Source organism: Bos taurus, chromosome 7 (genome assembly GCF_002263795.3).
Source record: "Bos taurus isolate L1 Dominette 01449 registration number 42190680 breed Hereford chromosome 7, ARS-UCD2.0, whole genome shotgun sequence".
NCBI lineage: Eukaryota > Metazoa > Chordata > Mammalia > Artiodactyla > Bovidae > Bos > Bos taurus.
The window spans coordinates 61,931,446-61,949,802 of NC_037334.1; the positions used below are offsets into that span (position 1 = coordinate 61,931,446).

The 18,357-nt window shown below is 45.8% G+C and overlaps 1 long non-coding RNA gene across 1 annotated transcript; it reads left to right on the plus strand.

Annotated features, from left to right (window-relative positions):
- The first annotated feature begins 7,182 nt into the window (after positions 1 to 7,182).
- Positions 7,183 to 14,358, plus strand: LOC132345772 (uncharacterized). Its single transcript, XR_009495309.1, has 3 exons — positions 7,183 to 8,379; positions 9,348 to 9,478; positions 13,408 to 14,358. It is a non-coding gene; the product is annotated as an uncharacterized lncRNA (long non-coding RNA).
- The last annotated feature ends 3,999 nt before the right edge of the window (positions 14,359 to 18,357 follow it).

Below are 18,357 nucleotides of genomic sequence, written 5' to 3' on the forward strand. Positions count from 1 at the left end.
TTAAAAAAACTGTTTACAGAACTACCATGCTGCTGCTGCTGCTGCTGCTGCTAAGTCGCTTCAGTCATGTCCGACTCTGTGCGACCCCATAGACGGCAGCCCATCAGGCTCCCCCGTTCCTGGGATTCTCCATGCAAGAACACCGGAGTGGGTTGCCATTTCCTTCTCCAACGCATGAAAGTGAAAAGTGAAAGGGAAGTCACTCAGTCATGTCCGACTCTTAGCAACTCCATGGACTGCAGCCTACCAGGCTCCTCCGTCCATGGGATTTTCCAGGCAAGAGTACTGGAGTGGGGTGCCATTGCCTTCTCCATATGATCCCACAAACGCACTCCAAGGCATACATCTGTAAAAACCAGTATTCAAAAAGATACATTCACCCCAGGGTTCACTGCAGAAGAGTTTACAATAGCTAAGGCAGGGAAGCCACCTAAATGTCCATCAACAAAGGACTGGATAAAGAAAATCTGGTATATCTATACAATCGAATACTGCTTGGCCATTGAAAAGAATGAAATAATGCGATTTGCAGCAAAATGGATGAACCTAGAGTTTTGCATACTGAGTGAAGGAAGTCAGGGAAGGAGAAATCTCATATGACATCCCCTGTATGTGCAATCTAAAAAGAAAGGATACAAGTAAACTTACTTACAACACAGAAAAGAGACTTAGAGAATGAACTTATGGTTGCCAGGGGCAAAGGACAGGGAGAAGAGATAGTCAGGGAGGTTGGGATCAACATGTACACACTACTGTATTTAAAATGGATAACCAGCAAGGTCCTACTGTATAGCATAGGGAACTCTGCTCAATGTTATGTGGCAGCCTGGATGGGAGGGGATTGGGAGAGATGGATACATGTATATGTATGAATGAGTCCCTTTGTTGTCCACCTGAAACTATGACTCCAATATAAAATAAAAAGTTTAAAAGTAAATACAAATGAATAAATCACTGAAATGCTATTTGCTATAAAATGGATGGACTAGAGATTGTCATACAAAGGAATGTTAAGTCAGATAAAAAGAGAATCATTTGATATCACTTACGTGAAGAATCTAAAAAGATGATTCAAATGAACTTCTTGAGAAACTATAGTTACTAAAGGGGAAAGTGAGAGGGTGGTGGAGAGGAATAAATTAGGAGATTGGGATCAACATATATATACTACTATACATATAATAGATAACTAATAGGGACTTACCTTACAGCCCAGAGAACTCTACTCAATATTCTGTATTAACCTATATGGGAAAAGAATCTAAGACAGAATAGATCTATGTATATGTATAGCTCAGTGGGTGAAGAATCTGTCTGCAATGCAGGAGACACAAGAGACACAGGTTCCATCCCTGGCTCAGGAAGATCCCCTGGAGAAGGGCTTGGCAACCCACTCCAGTATTCTTGCCTGGAGAATCCCATGGACAGAGGAGCCTGGTGGGCTGAAGTCCGTAGGGGTGCAAAGAGTCAGACACGACTGAAGTGACTAAACACATAACTGATTCACGTATCAGTGCTTATTCACTGATTATCTTCAGGTGCCATGTACCAACCGAGATAACATTGTTAATCAACTATTCTCCAGAAAAATTAAAAAATAATATGAGGGCACTTCTCTGGTGGTGCAGTGGGTAAGAATCTGCCTGCCAATGTAGGGGACACGGGTTAGATCCCTGGTCCAGGAAGATTCCACAGGCCGTGGAGCAATTAATCCTGTGCTGCACAATTACTGAGCCCACGTACAACAACTGCTGGAGCCCATGAGCCTAGAACCTGTGCTCTGCAACAAGAGAAGCCCCTCAGAAAGAAGCCTGCTCCCCACAGTGAAGGGTAGCCCCCCTGCTGCAAAAAGAGGAAACCTGCCCAGAAACAAAGACTTAGTGCAACCATAAATAAATGGTTTACAAATAAAGTACAGCATTTCAGAATTCAATCAAGGAGGTGAAAGGCTTCTACCCTGAAAACTCTAAAACATTGCTTACAGAGGACCTAAATAAATGGAAAACAGTCCATATTTGAAGATTAGAACACTAAACAGTGTTCAAATGACAATAGTATCAAGAAAAATACAGAGAGTCAATTTAATCCCAGAGTTTCCTGCTTTGTTGTTCTTTTTTGAATTGGGGAAAAAAATCTAATATTCATATGAAATTCCAAGAGATGCTGAAATAATTTTACAAAAGTGTGCTACTTCATTCACATAGACAGATAGACCATGGAACAGACCTGGAACCCAGAAACAAACCCTCAGGCTAAGCTAAGAACTATAGACGAAAACACAGACACACATCTCCATGCTCTTGGCTTTGCTAATGATTCCTTAAATATGACATCAAAGGCATGGAAAACAATGAAAACTAGATACACTGGTCCTCAGGAAAATGGAAGAAGTCCATGCATCATAGGATATTCTCACGAGAGTGAAGAGACAACCTAGAGAATGGCAGAAAATGTTTGCGAACCATAGGCCTGCAATGGGTTTAAGATCTGGAATATCTAAAGGATGCCAACACCACCATTCACAGTGGTCCAAAAACCTGAACAGGCCTTTCTCTCAAGAAAACATACAAATGGCCAACGGCACATGACGACCTGCTCAACATCACTCATTATTAGAGAAATGGAAATTAGAACTACAGTGAGATATCATGTCACACAGGTCGGAATGGCCGTCATTTAAAAAATCTAGTCAGTGCTGGAGACAGTGAAGAGAAAGGGGAATCCTCCTGAACTATTGGTGAGAATGTAAATGGGCATAACCACTATGGAGAAGAATATGGAGGAATATTAAAAAACCATATATGGAACTATATGCACCCCAGGGTTCATTTTAGCACTGTTTACAATAGCCAAATAATGGAAGCCACCTATATGTCCAACAACAGAGAAATGGATAAAGAAAAAGTGGTACATCCATACAATGGAATATTACTTAGCCATTAAATAGAATGAAATAATGCAATTTGTAGCAACATGGATGAACCTGGAGATTTTCATACTGAATGTAGTAAGTCAGACACAGACGGAAAATCTTGAATGACATTTCCTATGTGCAGAATCTAAAAAGAAAGAATATAAATGAATTTATTCACAAAACAGAAACAGACTTACAAACTTAGAGAAAGAACTTATGGTTGCCAGAGGGGAAGGACAGGAAGAAGAGATTGTCGAGGAGGCTGGGATGGACATGTACATAGTGCTATATTTAAAATGGATAACCAAAAAGGTCTTACTATATAGCATGGGGAACTCTGTTCCATATTGTGTGGCAGCCTGGATGGGAGGGAATTTGGGGAGTGGGGAGAATCGATACATGTATATGTATGGCTGAGTCCCTTTGCTGTCCACATGAAACTGTCAAAACGTTGTTAACTGGCTATACTCCAATATAAAGTAAAAAGTTTAAAAGTAAAAACAAGTAAATTAATACTGCTATTTTCAGCAACATGGATGCACTGAGAGATTCTCATACAAAGGAACCTTAAGTCAGATACAAAAGAGAAATATCATTTGTATCTCTTATATGCAGAATCTAAAATGATGATACAAATGTAATTTTTCACAAAAGAAACAGAGGCTAAGATACAGAAAACAAACCAATGGTTACTAAAGGGAAAAGATGACACCACCATTATGGCAGAAAGTGAAGAAGAACTAAAGAGCCTCTTGATGAAAGTGAAAGAGGAGAGTGAAAACGTTGGCTTAAAGCTCAACATTTAAGGTCATGGCATCTGGTCCCATCACTTCATGGGAAATAGATGGGGAAACAGTGGAAACAGTGGCTGGCCTTATTTTGGGGGGCTCAAAAATCACTGCAGATGGTGATTGCAGCCTTGAAATTAAAAGATGCTTACTCCTTGGAAGGAAAGTTATGACCAACCTAGACAGCATATTAAAAAGCAGAGACATTACTTTGCCAACAAAGGTCCATCTAGTCAAGGCTATGGTTTTTCCAGTAGTCATGTATGGATGTGAGAGTTGGACTATAAAGAAAGCTGAGTGCCAAAGAATTGATGCTTTTGAACTGTGGTGTTGGAGAAGGCTCTTGAGAGTCCCTTGGACTGCAAGGAGATCCAACCAGTCCATCCTAAAGGAAATCACTCCTGGGTATTCATTGGAAGGACTGATGTTGAAGCTGAAACTCCAATATTTTGGCCACCAGATGCGAAGAGCTGACTCATTGGAAAAGACCCTGATGTTGGGAAAGATTGAAAGCAAGAGGAGAAGGGGACGACAGAGGATGAGATGGTAGATGGCATCACCAACTCAATGGACATGAGTTTGGGTAAACTCCGGGAGTTGGTGATGGACAGGGAGGTCTGGCGTGCTGTGGTTCACGGGGTCGCCAAGAGTCGGACACAACTGAGCGACTGAACTGAACTGAGAGGGTGGCAGGGAGGAATAAACTAGGAGATTGGAATCAACTTATATACACTGCTGCTGCTGCTAATAAGGACCTACTATACAGCACAGGGGCCTCTACTCAATATTTGGTATTAACCTATACTGAAAAGAATCTAAAACAGAGTGGATGTATGTATATGTGTAACTGATTCACTTATCAGTCCTTATATACTCACTTCAGGTGCTGTACACATGAAACTGGTACAATGTTGTTAATCAACTATAGCCCAATAATAATTTAAAAATAATTTTTAAAATCTCAGAATTCAGTCACAGAAGTGAAAGGCTTCTACCCTGAAAACTCTAAAACGTTGCCTAAATTAAAGAGGACCTAAATAAATGGAAAACAACCCATGTTTAAAGATTAGAGCACTTAGCAGTGTTCAAATAACAATACTATCCAGAACAATGCAGATTCAGTTTGATCCCCATTCAATTCAGAGTTTTACTTTTTTGTTTTTCGAGTTGAGAAAAAAAATCTAATATTCATATGAAACTTGAAGAGATGCTGAACAGACAATCTTGCAAAAGTGTGTTACTGCATTAGCATAGATATACAGACCATGGAACAGACTTGGAACCCAGAAACAAACGCTCAAGCTAAGAACTACAGACAAAAGCAGACGCACATCTCCATGACCTTGGCTTTGCTTGCTGCTGCTGCTGCTGCTTATGATTCCTTAAATATGACATCAAAGGCATAGAAAAAAATGAAAATTAGATACACTGGTCCACAGAAAAATGAAAAACTTCCATGGGTCACAGGACATTCTCTGAAGAGTGAAAAGACAACCTAGAGAATGGTAGAAAATGTTTGCAAACCATAGGCCTGCTATGGGTTTAAGATCTGCAATATGTAAAGGATGCCAAACAACACCATTCAAAAGTGGTCCAAAAACCTGAACAGACATTTCTCCTAAGAAGACATACAAATGGCCAATGGCACATGACAACATGCTCAACATTATTCATTATTAAAAGTGAAATGTTAGCCCCTTCAGTTCAGTCGCTCAGTCGTGTCCGACTCTTTGCGACCCCATGAATCGCAGCACGCCAGGCCTCCCTGTCCATCACCAACTCCCAGAGTTCACTCAAACTCATGTTCATCGAGTCAGTGATGCCATCCAGCCATCTCATCGTCTGTCGTCCCCTTCTCCTCCTGCCCCCAATCCCTCCCAGCATTAAAGTCTTTTCCAATGAGTCAGCTCTTCACATGAGGTGGCCACAGTATTGGAGTTTCAGCTTCAGCATCCGTCCTTCCAATGAACACCCAGGACTGATCGCCTTTAGGATGGACTGGATGGATCTCCTTGCAGTCCAAGGGACTCTCAAGAGTCTTCTCCAACACCACAGTTCAAAAGCATCAATTCTTTGGCACTCAGCTTTCTTTATAGTCCAACTCTCACATCCATATGTGACTACTGGAAAAACCATAGCCTTGACTAGACGGACCTTTGTTGGCAAAGTAATGTCTCTGCTTTTTAATATGCTGTCTAGATTGGTCATAACTTCCTTCCAAGAAGTAAGCGTCTTTTAATTTCATGGCTGCAATCACCATCTGCAGTGAATTTGGAGCCCAAAAAATAAAGTCAGCCACTGTTTCCCCATCTATTTCCCATGAAGTTATGGGAGCAGATGCCATGATCTTCATTTTCTGAACGTTGAGCTTTAAGCCAACTTTTTCACTCTCCTCTTTCACTTTCATCAAGAGGCTCTTTAGTTCTTCTTCAATTTCTGCCATAAGGGTGGTGTCATCTGCATATCTGAGGTTATTGATATTTCTTCTAGCAATCTTGATTCCAGCTTGTGCTTCTTCCAGCCCAGCGTTTCTCATGATGTACTCTGCATATAAGTTAAATAAGCAGGGTGACAATATACAGCCTTGACATACTCCTTTTCCTATTTGGAACCAGTATCTTGTTCCATGTCCAGTTCTAACTGTTGCTTCCTGACCTGCATATAGGTTTCTCAAGAGGCAGGTCAGGTAGTCTGGTATTCCCATTTCTTTCAGAATTTTCCACAGTTTATTGTGATCCAAACAGTCAAAGGCTTTGGCATAGTCAATAAAGCAGAAATAGATGTTTTTCTGGAACTCTCTTGCTTTTTCCATGATCCAGCAGATGTTGGCTGGATTTGATCTCTGGTTCCTCTGCCTTTTCTAAAACCAGCTTGAACATCTGGAAGTTTATGGTTCACATATTGCTAAAGCCTGGCTTGAAGAATTTTGAGCATTACCTTACTGGAGTGCGAGATGAGTGCAATTGTGCGGTAGTTTGAGCATTCTTTGGCATTGCCTTTCTTTGGGATTGGAATGAAAACTGACCTTTTCCATTCCTGTGGCCACTGCTGAGTTTTCCAAATTTGCTGGCATATTGAGTGCAGCATTTTCACAGCATCGTCTTTCAGGATTTGAAATAGCTCAACTGGAATTCCATCACCTCCACTAGCTTTGTTTGTAGTGATGCTTTCTAAGGCCCACTTGACTTCACATTCCAGGATGTCTGGCTCTAGGTGAGTGATCACACCATCGTGATTATCTGGGTCATGAAGCTCTTTTTTGTACAGTTCTTCTGTGTATTCTTGCCACCTCTTCTTAATATCTTCTGCTTCTGTTAGGTCCATACCATTTCTGTCCTTTATCGAGCCCATCTTTGCATGAAATGTTCCCTTGTTATCTCTAATTTTCTTGAAGAGATCTCTAGTCTTTAGCCCCTAAGTCATGTCCAATTCTTTCTGACCACATGGACTATACCTCAGGTATGTAGAGAGGCACTGCAACCAAACAACACAAATGTAACACAGGTAACTGCAGATAGAAAGTGTCTAGAGTTCAAGACGGAGACGGCAATGGCACCCCACTCCAGTACTCTTGCCTGGAAAATCCCATGGGCAGAGGAGCCTGGTAGGCTGCAGTCCATGGGGTCGAGAAGAGTCAGACACGACTGAGCGACTTCACTTTCACTTTTCACCTTCATGCATTGGAGAAGGAAATGGCAACCCACTCCAGTGTTCTTGCCTGGAGAATCCCAGGGATGGGGAGCCTGGTGGGCTGCCATCTATGGGGTTGCACAGAGTCGGACATGACTGAAGCGACTTAGCAGCAGCAGCAGCAGAGTTCAAGAGGTGGGCAAACTTTGGAGCCAGGCACTTATCAGTTCAGTTTTTCTTGGAATTTGAGGACAACAATCGCATCTCACTACAGACCCAACAATGAAATTCATTTCACAGTGAGGCCTCCATTGTCCCCCAGACCCCAAACAGATTCCCCCTGGCCTTGGACTACGGACTGTAACCAACTGAGCAGGACCAATGGGGCCTTCCTGGGACAGAGATTCCTCCATGTCTACTTCCTATCCCTTTGTAGAAAAACTTGATCCTCCAAGGCCTTTCCTGAGTTCCAAAGAATAAATTTAACCCAAGAAGATGTAGAAACCAAAACAGTCAAGCAAGACAAAATAATAATTCAACCATTAAACAAAATCAAGGACCTTTAGTTCATCCTCAAGGATTATAGATAATATTCTGAACCGAATCCTTTGAGCTGTTTGCAGATATTGAAACAGATGAAATGTAAGATGTTTAAGAGATACAGTACAGGGAAGGTCATGACCATTAAGCAAAATACAAGTAGTAAGAGCATTCAGAGATAATAGCACCCCTGCCTGAGGTTTTGTCCTGGCCTGCGGTACCACACCCTCTGTCCACTCTGTCCCCACAGCCAGTGCCCAGTACTGGAGAGGCAGTATAATAACAGACAATGGGTTAATATAGTGTGAAAGTGTTAGTTGCTCAGTCATGTCCGACTCTTTGGGATCCCATGGACTGTAGCCCACCAGGCTCCTCTGAACACAGAATTCTCCAGGCAAGAACACTGGAGTGAGTAGCCCTTCCCTTCTCCAGGTGATCTACTCAACCAAGGGATTGAACCCAGGTCTCCTGCATAGCAGGCAGATTCTTTACCATTTGAGCCACCAGGTAAGCCTAAAATATAATTTAATATAATATAAAGAAAGCTGAGCACCGAAGAATTGATGCTTCTAAACTGTGGTGTTGGAGAAGACTCTTGAGAGTCCCCTGGATTGCAAGGAGATCAAACTATCCCATCCTTAAGGAAATCGGTCCTAAATATTCATTGGAAGGACTGATGCTGAAGCTGGAAATCCAATATTTGGGCCATCTGATGTAAAGAACTGACTCATTGGAAAAGACCCTGATGCTAGGAAAGATTGAAGGGAGGAAGAGAAGGGGACAACAGAGGATGAGATGGTTGGATGGCATCACTGACTCGATGGACATGAGGTTGAGTAAACTCTGGGGGTTGGTGAAGGACAGGGAAGCCTGGTGTGCTGCAGCCCATGGGGTCGCAAAGAGTGGAACGCGACTGAGTGACTGAACTGAACTGACTGAATATAATATAATAAATATAATAGAATAGAATATGTTTTTCTCCAGTGGGGGGCCCAGATTAATTACTTTAGTAGTCTTAGGCGGGGCTAGGTAGAAGACAGGTGAAATCTGTAGGTCCCTTTCTGATCCTATTCCCCATGAGGTAGCAAACTCAAACCACCAGTAACCTGCAAGCTCCAAGGCCATTTTACAGTGTGCTCCCTTGGGGAAGTGAGTTATTGTCCTGACGAATAGTTGGCAGTGGTCCTCTGGTGGTCAAGAGTTGAAGTTGGATTGTGTCGCTGCTTGGTAACAGGGCAGAAGCACTGGGATGTGTCCATGAGTTGAGAAAGCAAGTTTCCTGTCTCTGTAGTTGTTTAAGTCCATTCAGAGCCCAGCAGCAGTGAAACTACCGTTTGTATCAGCCCATTCTTAAACTTCATGGTTGGTAAAATGGCTTCCTTGGTCACTATCGATTTCCATGGAGGGCCGTATGTCATGCACAGCTGTTCTAGACCCCTGAGTAGTGCCCTTTTCCCATTATTCAACTTTTGTAGCACTGCTGATCACATGTGGCCGTTTCATCACACTATATCATTGCTCTGCCCCTTTCCTGAGCTGGGACCAGAAGACCGAGAGTCCTCATATCATCTTGCCACTGCCACTGACTACATCCAAATTGTTCCAGGTAACCAATACACAATCCTGTCCCTGAGTTAATATCCCTAAGACTTACGTCTGTAACTATTTAATAGTGTCAGGGGTATGCTTGTCTTTTCTGACCAGTTAACATTCAAGTATTTGATAGATAATCCAGGTCCTTACATTCTGTCTGTACCCACTAGCTGTCCTCATGCAGTCACATGAGCCATGAGCTGCTACTTTTTAAACTGAAAAGGCTCTGAAGTTAACAGGATAGCATCAGCTTTATGGAAGAGAAAGACATTTTTGTGGTAGTCAGCTGCACAGTGCTCCATTCAAGTGGCAGTCACCCTTACTCCCACAGTTTTCCATTCCTGTCCTTATTTCTTGACATCTCAGCACTCCCAGGAGTTTCTTGGGCTGGCTCGTCAATTGCTGGGCTGCACCCCAGCAAGTGTTGTAGTTGCCCAGCCTCAAGACTAAAGAAAGGGTCTGGAAGTAGTGACAGAAACATCAGTGGTTTATTGGACAGGGGATTTAACACGTCCAAAACAAATGGGTCTGGAGCAACACCCTCATTGTGAGTGGCAGCCAGCAGGCAGGACATGGCAAGTAATGTGAGCTACTATGAGGAAATGGAGGCCACCATTTATAGGGGGAATTGACGTCAGGGTCGTTCATCAGTTACCATGGAAACCAGGAGCTGGGGCACCTCAGGTTCAGGACCATCACAAGGGCAGATGTTTCCCTTTAATAACCTAGCAGTTGGAGACACTCTAGCCTGAGGATTAGAACAGTCACTGGCTGGGGCAGGGGACAGCACGCTCATGTGAGCAGGGTACAAGCAGGACTGGTGGGGCAGCAGATGTACAGGAACAGGAGAACAGCCAGCTCGAGTGGCCTGACCATACAAGCAGACACACAAAAGGCCAAATACCGTATGATTCCTCCAAACATCTAGAATGGGAAAATTCACAGGGAAAGTAAACTAGAGGTTATCAGAAGTTGAAAGAAGAGGGAATGGGGAGTTTAATGGTCCAGGGTTTCCGCTTGGGGTGACAGAAAATATTAGAAATAGAGATATGTTTGTACAACACTGGGAAGGTAATTAATGCTTAAAAGTGGTTAGAATGGGGACATCCCTGGAGGTCCAGTGGTTAGGACTTCATGCTTCCACTGCAGGGGGCAACTTCCAAAAAAAAGTGGTTAAAATTGCAAATTTTACACTATATATTTTTTAGCACGATTAAAATACATACATGGCATTAAAGGGAACTCTAAAAAATTGAGATTAAAGTTTACATTCCATAAAATAATGCTTTAAAGTGTACAACCAGTGGGTTTTAGTATATTCACAAAAATATACTAAATTGATGTATTTTCAGTCATCACCACTCTCTAATTCTAGAACATTTAATCACCTCAAAGAAAAAAAAAAGGTTCATATCCATTAGCAGCTGTTCCTCATTCTTCCTTCTTCCCAGTCTCTGGCACACACTCAATTACTTTGTTTCTATGGGTCACTTATTCTGAAGATTTCACATAAACAGAATCCTACAATATATGGCCTTTTGTGTCTGGTTTCTTTCACTAAAACATAATGTTTTCAAAGTTCATCCACGTTGAAGCATGAATCAGTACTTCAAACTGTTTTCCACAGTGACCAAACCAGTTTGCATTCCTGCCAGCAATGTACAAGGGTTCCAGGTTTTCCACATCCTTGCCAAAACTTATTATTTTCCATTTAAAAAAACTATCTATCTGAGTGGGTGCAAACTGGTTTTTAATTTGCGTTTCTCTGATAATTAATGATCTTGAGCATCTTTTCATGTGTTTGTTGGCCATTTGCATGTCTTTGGGGAAATGTCTATTTAAGACCTTTTGCCCATTTAAAAAAATGTTCTAAAATGTATTATTTATCTTCATGTTTGGCTGCGCTGGGTCGTCATCGCTGCTTGAGGGCTTTTTCTGGTTGTGGGGAGCAGGGCCCACTCTCTGGGTGCAGTGCTCAGGTTTCACACTGTGGTGACCTCTCTTGCTGTGGAGCACTGGCTTCCGGGCACATGGGCTTCAGCAGTTGCAGCACAAAGGCTCAGTGCTTGCAGCTCCTGGGCTCCAGGGCACAGGCTCAAAAACTGTGGTGCACAGGCCCAGCCACTCCACAGCATGTGGAATCTTCCGGACCAAGCACTGAACCCAGGTCTCCTGCATTGGCGGGGTGGATTTTTAACCACTTAACCACCAGGGAAGTCCTGTTCACGTTTGAATTGTCTTTTTTTTTTTCTTCTTGAGTTGTAAGAGTTCTTGATACATTCTGGATAAATGGACCCTTCTCAGGTCATTTAGGTCTTTGATCCATTTTGAGTTGATTTTTGTACATTGTGTTCCTTTGCGTAAGGCTAGCCAGGCAAAGAGGAGGATTAAGACTCATGAGTGTCACCCCACCCCATGTTCTCTCCACAGACACTGAGAACTCTGGGCCAGAGGTTCCCAAACACTCACCTGTGCCAGTCACAGATACTTACAGCCTCAGAATCAATTGGGCAACTTCCAAAATTCAAATATTCAAATGCTCCAAATTCTAATGCAGGACCTCTAGGAAGGGCCCAAGAATCTGTGTTTTACCAGGTTCCCCAGGGGTTCTGCTGTGCATCCAGGTCTGGGAGCTGCTGGGGCTGGCAAGTCTTGATCACTTTAACCCAGTGCGCTTTCTTCCTGCCCTCTGCTGTACCAGGCTGTGTGTTTCTAGGGTGGCGTTCGGACATGGATCCCTGTTCCAGATGACCCATCCCAAAAGACCCATAAAATCCCCTCTCTTTCAAGTCTTTCTTTCATCTCTTCCCTCCTTCCCTCTGCTTGCCATATTTATAGCTCTTAAATCTCTCTTCTTATAGGAAGTCTTCCTGGCTAGCCTCTACATACTCTTTGATCACAGATATTCATAGTCATTTTGAAATTATAGAAATAGAATTTCTATAAATTATAAAGAGTATGATACAGGACTTCCCTGGTGGTACAGTGGGTAAGAATCTGTCTGCCAATGCAGGGGACAAGGGTTCAATCCCTGGTTCTGGAAGATTCCACATGCCACGGAGCAGCCAAGCCCATGCCCCACAACTACTGAGCCCACACTCTAGAGCTCGTGTGCTGCAGCTGTTGAAGCCCTAGAGCCTGTGCTCTGCAACAAGAGAAGCCTCTGCAATGAAAAGCCTGCACACCTCAGTGCAGAGCAGCCACCACTCCTGTGCGTAGCAACGAAGACCCAGTGCAGCCAAAAAAAAAAAATTTTTTTTAAAACCACTTTTATAAAATAAGAGTATGATACTATAATTTATAATGTATGGGTTACATTAGAGGTAATATTGTTATAGTATATATATTATCATATACATATTTTTTATCATATTACGATCTTTAATTACAGGTATTTAGTCCCAGTGCATAGATATATGAGTTAAGCATGATGTGGTAGAGCTGAGAAGGCCCATCTAGTCTCTTAGTTCCTCACTTCTCCACTTTTCAGAAGGGGAAATTGAGGCCAAGGGGCATAGATAATAGGGCTCAAATGACTTTAAGGACCCTTGGCCCCCACATCCCTTGCTCACTTGGCTGTAAGCTCACCCAGGACTCACCCACCCAGTTCTCTAACTGCCTGACTCATAGCAGCCTGTGGTCTAAGTAGGGGAGGCTGAGGCCAGTCCTCAATGGTTTGCCCAGCCCCCATCCAGCTTCCAGCCTTTACATGAGGGCCACGGCCATCTACACAGCTGGAGTCAGTTATCCAGATGTTTATGGGTCTTTGCCTCTGGTGTTTATAGTTCCGCCTTTGGGTCTGCTTTGCATCCCGCTCTAATTAGAACAATACCCCAGAAGGCGGTATGAGGGGGGAACCACTGGATGGAGAGCCGTGGGCTGGACCTGTGCCCTGGCTTCTGCCTAGCATCCATTTAACAAGGTCTTTGGGCCTCTTTCAAGGACGCAGGAAGGACAGCAAGATGGCGCCAATTAAAAGTGGACGAGAAAGCAAACACAGAGTAGGAGGAGAAAGGAGAGGCAAGAAAAAGGCTAAAGATGCAGGCTACCACGACTCCAGCGCTTCACACAGGCAAAGCCTTGGGCCAAATCTTTCCTTTTAAGAAAATATATTTTTTAATCACAGAAGTTATAGATGTCCATTGTGGAAAAGTGAGAGCATATAGACAAATCAGAAGAAAACAAAGATGTCTATACCTATGACTCTGGAATAATCACTGTTAACATTTTAGGACTTTTCCTTTCTGATGTATAAATTCATTTTGTAGAAATGAGAATATACCAACATTCTATTTTGCTTTTCAATCATAATAAATTGTCAGCATCTTTTTGTTGTTGTTTAGTCTCTCAGTTGTGTCCAACTCTTTGCTACCCCATGGACTGTAGCCTGCCAGGCTTCTCTGTCCGTGGGATTTCCCAGGCAAGAATACTGGAGTGAGTTGCCATTCTCTTTTTTAGAGGATCTTCCCAGACTCAGGGATCGAACTCATGTCTCCTGCATTGACAGGTGGATTCTTTACCACTGAGCCATCAGGCAAACCTCATCAACATCCTTACATGTTACTAAATATTTTCCTACTATTAACATATCAAATTGTCTCATTTCCATTTTCATCGAGATACATGATTGTTGGCAAAAGAATAGCAGTCATCAGTGAAGTGCACAAAATCTAAAGCATAAGAGTCTCTCTTTTCTGGGTCCCTGGGCTAACACTTCTAACTCTTTGGTGGGCTTCCTTCACAAGCTCTCCTATGCACATTATAAAGCTGTATTATAGTTTATTTAAATGATCCCCTTGCTTTGAACACTGAGGTTAGGTACCCAGCTGTGGCTTGAAGCCCATGGGCAGCCAGTATGGTCAGGGAATCTTCCTAGGACCAAAAGCAGATGAGTTTCTCTCAGAAAATCCCATCAGCGTATCATAATGAATAATGTCCTCCACACCATGCTGGCAGGAACCACAGGAACAAGTTCCACTGCTCTGTTTCCTTGGGAATTCACGTTTGCTTTTATTTTTCAAATTAATGTAAGTAATACACATTCAATTGCAGGGGGAAAAAATGTAAATACAAGCACGCCAACCTAAGAAAATTGAAATGACTCATAATGCACTTTGTTGTCTCTAATCATAAAAGCTAATGTTTATTGGACGCTTGCTCTGTGCTAGTCTCACTGTGCTAAGGGCCTGCACACATCACAGAGGCGGTGTCGTTCATCTTACAGAGGAGGCAGCCTGGCTTTGAGGTTTGGTGCCTTGTCCATCATCCCCTGGCTACAGGGTGGCAGTGTCTGCCTTCGGACCAGGCCTTGTAGCTTCCGAATCTACACTCGTACACCATACCTCCTGCTTCCTCTACATGTCTGCCTGAAGGTTTTCTTCTTCGGCTTTATTTTTCTGACCATCTCCTGTATCATTAAATATTCTTGGAATTCAGTTTTGTGAATGTCCCACTCTTTAATTGTTGACTGTGTTAAATCTTTAGTATCGTAAACAAAGCCACTTGAGCATTTTTGGAGCTTAACCCTTGAGCACATCTGCAGTTATGACCACAGAGCTGTTTTCTCCAACTGCCCTCGCTGACCAATCACAGCAACGGGCATGGGGGTGAGGGTGAGGGGAGACACTAGTGAGATATGAACACCAGCTGTTGGCTCTGTCAGCTCACCTGGAGGGAGATGTCCTACTCTACGGAGCAGACAAAAGGGATGGCTCATCTTAAAACTGTCCTCCAGAAGTGGGTTCTCAGCAGAGCTCAGAGAACCACTGAAAGGCTAAGAGCTAGAAATGACTCCCCTGTAGCCACATCAATACAGCCCCCTCAATTTCCCAGATGGTTGAGTCAGAAGAGGAACAGAGAAAACCGATCTAAGGGAGTGGGTGGGCATCTTCAACAGAGGGGAAAGGAAGCTCTCGTTTCTCTGGGGAGACTGATTTGGAGTTTGGAGCCCGGCCCATAGAACAGCTCACAAGGCCCCAAGGCTTTGTTCCCAACCCTCTGAAAAGTGGGGAAGGTGTGTCTCAGAGCCCAGTGGGGCAGATGGGGCATCTGGTCTACCTGGGTGCTTGGCTGAGTCTTGAAGGACTGGTCAACCTGGGTGGGAAAAGGAGAGGTTCCAGGCAGGTGAAAACAGGAACGAAGACTGGAGGAGAAGGACAGAGGGCCAAGGGCTGCCAAGGAGCTGAAGGCCTTAGTCTGGAGAGTGGGAGTGGGGGCGGGGGTAAGGGAAGAGGGGTGATGAAGCTGGAGACTTTTGGCAGGTAGGTCCTTGGGGCCTTATCTAAGGTATAAGGAGTCTGCACTTTATCCCGACGGTGGCAGGACTGCCATCCTGGTTTGGTACAAAAACACAGGTTTGTGCCTCCCCCCGATACTCCCACCTCCCCACTGTTGTAAAATGCCCAGGAGCTGCTCCACCGTGCCAGGTGCTGGGCGGGAGTGTGGAGGAGAACATGGGTCCTGGAGCCTCTAGACAGGGCCAGAGACCCTCAGGGAAGGCGCTCTCAGCTCCCATGGCAGGTCACCCCACGCCGGCCGCCCTGCCACAGGTGGTGTGGCAACAGGAGCCTGGTCCCTGGAGCCTCGCGTCCAGCTCTGCCTCTCCCAGCTGTGTGGCTACAGCCTGGCTGTTTACCTTTCTGGATGAGTTTTGCTGCATGTATAATGGAAACATTAATAGGAGGAGGAGGAGAATCAAGTAAGATGCTGCATGTAATGCACAGAGCACAGCACCCAGAAAGTGCTCAATATGTGTTAGTAGTTCAGTCGTGTCCAACTCTTTGCAACCCTGTCCATGGCTCCACTGTCCATGGGATTCTCCAGGCAAGAATACTGCAATGGGCTGCCATTTCCTTCTCCAGGGGATCTTCCCGACCCAGGGATCGAAGCCAGGTCTCCTGCATTGCAGGCAGATTCTTTATCATCTGAGCCACCTGGGAAGCGCTACGTTCATTATTCCCATCCTGTCTGCCATAGAGGAGGGAGGCCAGCCACCCCTTGCTTGCCTGCCTCCTTCATGAAGCTGACGTCTGCTTCTCTAGCTTGCTTGGTGAGGTATTTTCAAGTGTGAGGGGAGCGGATGGAACCACAGAGGTGGCTGTAGCTCTCCCCTGTTCACAAAGAAAGTCATGATGGAGACCAGTCCCCTTGCTCCAAGCTGGGGCCCTTTCCCTTCCCCCATTAAATTGAGTATGTGAGCCCCCTGGCCCCCTGATAGGCTGGACTCTAGGAGCAAAGTGCACACCCTGTTCCAGGCCGTTTCTCCATGCTAAGCTCCATCTCACTGAAACCCCTCAGGTCCGGGAAGAGACTCTGTTACTCCCCCTCTACATGGAGGGTGGCGCCAGGCCCAGAGAGCTTCTGTGCATTGCTCGGACTGAGCCTGTGGGTGGCAGGGCCAGGACGCCTCCCTTCTCTGTCTGACCACAGGCCCTGGCTCTTAACAGAGGTGCAGCCTGTCCCCCCAGCCCAGCATCCCCCCGAGGTCCCCTCACATGCCTCCCTCCCCGAGGCTGCCCACCTGGCCCGGCCTGTGCAGAGGTGAGCCCTGCCGGGCTCTCACAAGGCGCCATTCATCCAGGCAGACTGCTGATGGAAACCATGTGTGGTGCGGCCGGCCAAGGTGGCGGCAGCTCCGGAAGCCAGGCCTGGCCGGGGGCCTGGGGGCCCTGGGAGGGTTGGGGGAGGAGGTCCAGCTGACCCACAGGCCTGTCGGGCTGCAGGGAGCTCCGGGCAGGACTGACCTCCCCCTCCTAGGCACACACCAAAGGGACTCTGAGCTGGGGCCCTGACTCCTGCACCTCGACTGGGGATGTGGGGGGCAGAGAGGCCCCCTCCAGGTGCAGATGGGGAGCACCTTGGGGCCCTTCCAACTGGGCAGGGTTCTGTTACTGAGGACGGTGTGCTCGTGTGTGGCTGTGTGTGTGCTGACACCCAAGGAGGGTGTCCTGAGCCCTTGGGCCCATGAGCACATCAGGGTTTCCATAAAGCACATTGGTGCAGTGGTTAAGACCGTGGGCTCTGAAAGCTCACAGGCTTGGGTCTGAATTCCACCTCTGCTGCTTCCTGGCTGTATGACCGGAGACAAGCTGCCCAGCCTCTCTGATCTCTGCTCCTCATTCGCCAAAGGAGGCCTGGGGCCTGGTCAGAGGGCTGGAGCAAAGACACACTGGGGAGGGGGCGGGTGGTGTGGGGTTGGGGTTGGTTCTGGGCCCCAGCCCCCAGCCCCAGGGCCCCTGAAATCATTTTAGCCCTGACTCCTGACCTGACCTTTCTGGGAACTGGGAGGGTGCTAAGTGTGGGTGTCTGGGTCTCTTCTGAGGCCCAAGGTGCCAGATAGTGAGGGTGAGTGGGGAGCATTGGATCGCCAGCCGATGTGAGGTGCGGCTGAACTAGCCACCCCCTCCTGGGCCAAGAACAGAGCTGGGCATTGTTCACAGGGCCTCCTCCTTGGCACTGAGGCACCCACAGGAAGGGGTGGGAGGGCCAGGCCACGGCCAGCACTGACCACAGGCTTGGCTGAGCTGGGACCCTTCGGGGCCTTGGTGTCCCAGAAGGCACCCTGGTTTCGCAAGGAATGCACGTTCTACTGGGCGCCTCAGGCCTCATCCCGCCTGAGGTCGCGGGAGACAGACACTTTGAGGGCACTTGGTCCTGGCTGAGTGTCTCTCATGGATACCCTTGAGACATCCCCAAGGATTAGACTTGGCCGGGAATACAGCACCCAGAGATAGGGGGCCCCAGACCCCACCCTCTCCTCCAAGGACAAACCTGGAAGAGCCCTGTCCCCACCGACACAGGACAATGCCGAGGCCAGGGAGGAGGGGTGCCCGTATCACATGGCCCTCAGGGGTGGACACCCAGCATTTTCCTCTGGGGTGGGAGCTTCGGTGA